Genomic DNA, 4,176 nt, shown 5'->3' on the forward strand with positions numbered 1-4,176 from the left:
CTTTGGCCTTTATTCTCTCTAGAGGTCAGGACAATCCCTGGTGTCAGGCTGGGAACTCCACTGTCTTATATTTTCCCACATTCGGGCAGCCTTTAGTTTTGGGAGTCACAGCAGCGATAGAAGCATCGGCACAGACACCAGTCAGAAATGCAATACAATCGCAGCTTTCTTTTCTCCTGTTGGCATCCAAGAAGCTGCTTATCTTTGTATTAAAAATACTGCACTTGGTTTTTGCCTCTCAAAGAGAAGATTCATAGCTCAAGGAGAAAGAGATTTTCTATCTTTAAAACACATTTTCTACCTAATTATTTTTATAGCATCTAATCAAAGGGCAGATTTAACAAGAGGGGAAATTTTTTTTCTCCATTAACCATACAGACTTGATTAAAAGGGTCAAGCTGCAAAAAGGCGTTTTGGAGAAACGTACATTGCATGCATGTCCAGTTAATTTTGCCTTTATCATGCAAAGGATACCAAATGATTGAAGGGTGGAGAAGCTGGACTAGAACTGAGCCTGCAGCTGGTTGGCACATGAGGCACGGTCTTTTGGCTCCCAGAGATGAAGGTGGGGCAATTTTAGCCTCATAGACTTTCTGAGGTGAGGAGAGGACCCGCCTGCAAGACCTGCATCTCTCTGAATCTTTTGAAAGATCTGAGTAACAAAGAGCTTCACAGACCATGTATGGTCGCTGCATAGGAAGCTCTAGTTTTTCCATTCTGCTCATATAAGCATTCATTGATAACCTCCTACACAGCCTCTTCGTCTCCCTTGATCCAGTTATTCTGGGTTTTGGAGCAATGACTCAGAGATACCCGGAATAATAAGGGTAGGGCTCTGGGCTCCGATGGTGCCTGAGCAGCATGTGGGAGAAAAGACAGGAGAGAAGAACCCGTAGAACGTGCACTGGGCAGTGATCCCGGAAAGGGTTGGTTTGACATCGAGGTTCCCCAACCCACCACCACCCCCCCGTAGCTCTTCCTTGATTTCTTAAAGAAGGCTGAGAAAAGAGTCAAGAAAAAATAATGAATGAAAGAGCTGAATTCAAGATGATTTTCCCTAGTCCCTTAAACCAAAGTGCTAGTGAGACCTTCAAGGGTGTGAGCTGCATTAGGACTATTTTAATAAGAATGCTGCCAATTTTGAGTCTGTCTCTAAGATTAACAACTGACAGGAACATTTTCAAATATCACAAAAGAAAGTAGTATAATTAACACCTGAATTCCTATCATCCAGCTTCAACAATTTTTATACATGGTAACAATTTTATTTCTTCTATTCTCTTTTATTTTTTTTTTAAGATTTATTTGTTTATTTGAGAGAGAGAGTGCAAGCAGGGGGAGGAGCAGAGGGAGAGGGACAAGCAGACTCCGTCCTGAGCACGGAGCCCCACAAGGGACTTGACCCCTTGACCCTGAGATCATGACTTGAGCCAAGATCAAGAGCTGGACGCTTAACCAACTGAGCCACCCAGGTGTCCCTCTCCCACTTTTAAGTGTGTTTGTCTATATATTTATTTTTGCCAGGGCATATTAAAGCAAATTCAAGATATCACACTCTTTCTCCTACAATACATCCCTAGGCAGAGAAGATAAGAACTTTTTTCATAATCCCACTGCTATTATTATATCAAACAAAATCAACAATAATCCCCTCATATCACCTAATAACAAGTTCCAAGGCTCCACCTCACCTGTGGGGTTCATCGGCCAGAAGGAGGGAGCCGGGACACATTTGTCTGACACCTTAGTCTCCTGCGCCTTCTCCCTGCAGACTCCTCCCAGGCTAGCCTTACCTGAGCTCTTCATGAGGCCTCTTTCCCAACGTGGTACTGACCCATCCACCTCCTTAGAGCCATAAGGGCACAGCAGTTCAGAGGAACGTGTGTGTGTGTGTGTGTGTGTGTGTGTGTGTGTGTGTGTGTGTATGCATATGTGTGTGAACATTGAAAAATAAATTGCTTTTAGTTTAATACGTTTATGTTATTCCATATTATCCAGTTAGCCTGTGTTTTCCTAGGGTTATTTTCATGGTGCCACGTGAACGGTGAACCACAGTTAAAACACATAATGGGAAATGAAATATCTTCTCCAGTGGCAGGTATAATCTTATATGCTCCTGAATTATAAGCGCCCCCCCCCAATTTTCCTTGAATAACAGCAAAAGAACAAACTTAATTTTGCCAATAATTTGGTCACTTCTTTTCCAGTTTACAAATCACCTTTTTGGGGGTAATGGTTCAGTCAGTTCAGGACTGTGGCCTTCTCTCTCCTCTTACTCTGGATGGCATCTGGGGCCAAGGAGGGCAGAGGCAGGAGGTGGGGAGGAGCAAGCGGGTCCTTGCTGGCCTCTGCCCAGGTGACCATCATCCCATCTTGGTCACTGGTGCACCTGATGCTCTGTTGCTGGGACCTTCCCTCTCAGGTCCATCTGCCTCTTCCCTCTCCCAACCACGACCTACCTCTGGACTGTCTCAGACACACCTGCTCCCCACTCAGGCTCAGGAGGTTTTGTGTGTTCTCCTGGAGTGCACTGGGGCATCAGGAGACTCGAAACTGGGTGGTGGAATGAACTGAGTCTAATTCTCTCCCCATGGAACTACCCCTACCGCATTGCTACAATGTACTCTGAACCTTAGGGGTGCAGCTTCTCTCAGGGGCTTGGAATCACCCCAGGATACACTCTACAAGTGACAGACAAATATTCACATCCTGGAAGCCCCTAAAACATATCTATGGGTTACTATTACCCCCACTCCAGTTTTTAGTTCAAGAAGGGTTCAACAAGAAAAGCTTTTGCAAACGTGTCTGAGCATTTTTTTTCTGCTCTCCCTTCTTTTCAAAGCTTTTCCCCACATCTTAACTGGAGTTCTTCCAGAAGAAGTGACCCCAAGGGAACACCAATAAGGGAGGTAAGAACAGGAAGCAGGAAAGGCAAGACAGCCACTAAAGGGTACCCTGTCAAGCCAGCTCCCACTGTGAGTATCTGGAGCTTAATTCTGCTGGGGAAACTCTGAGAGCAAGGAGAAAACATGTGCCCCAGAATTCACTTGCCTGAGGAGGGATGAGGGAGCTGGGGTATGACTACACCAGCTCTCATCAGTCCTTGGTTGAGGGCTACTCCTGGGGGCATTAATTCCTCTATACTCCAGGCAGCAAAGGAGACTCTCCTTGTAGGAGAAAGTTCTCAGGGATGGAAATGTGGGTGCTGGCACTCCTATGACAAAAAAAATCTGCTTTTACATGATTATATTTTATGGCAGTTTCCTAACTGGTCTACTGCAGCCCACTGGTGGGCCATAATGGGCTGAGAAATATTGCTTCTCTCAGCTCTTTTACAAATGAGTAGGGGCTGGGGCAGATGCAACGTAAGGACTAGTCACTAGCTGTGAGCAGCCTTATTGGGGCTGCAGAGCTTATATGGTCAAGAAAATAACGGCCCCTGAAGATGTCCACATCCGCATCCTAAGAACCCATGAATATCTTACTTTACATACCTGCAAAAGGGACTTTGCAGATGTGATTAAGTTACAGATTTTGAGATAAGGACAGTATCCTGGATTATCGAGGAGGGCCCAGTGCAATCATGGGGTCCTTGTAAGGGGGAAGCAGGAGGGTCAGAGTCAGAGTTAGAGGAAATGTGAGCTTGGAGTGAGGTGGCCATGAGGCAAGGAATGCAGGCATCTTCCAGAAGCTGGAAAAGGCAAGGAAACGAATTCTCCCCTACAGCCTTCAGAGAAATATAGCTTTGGATTTTAGCTTAATTTACCCCATGGCATTGGGTAAATGATTTGGACCTTCATGGTCTATATTAGCACCGTTATTGTAAAATGGAAGTAGAAAAACAAAGAAATTGCAAAATATTGCTGCTCCACAAATTTAAGAGCAGAAAAACATTTTTCAAATTCCTTACATAAAAGAAAATAAAGTGTTAAGACACAAGAGTCTGGGATGCTCTGACCTACCTCCCATCTTGTTTAGGACTGATTCCGTTTTGCGCTGGAGTGTAGATGCTTGACAAACCTTGGTGACAGCCAGCTGACACAGAAACCAACCACAGTACCAATCACTCCACCAGCTGGGATAAGCTCTGGGACACGAAACACTCCGTAGGTTTGCATGAGCAATGGCAAAGACATGGGATTCTGAACCCCGGAAGCCCCAAGTTTTTCTCTTTTG

This window comes from Eumetopias jubatus, unplaced genomic scaffold, assembly GCF_037043125.1.
Source record: "Eumetopias jubatus isolate StellerSeaLion01/CBP00866 unplaced genomic scaffold, mEumJub1_p1.0 scaffold_3, whole genome shotgun sequence".
NCBI classification, from domain to species: Eukaryota; Metazoa; Chordata; class Mammalia; order Carnivora; family Otariidae; genus Eumetopias; species Eumetopias jubatus.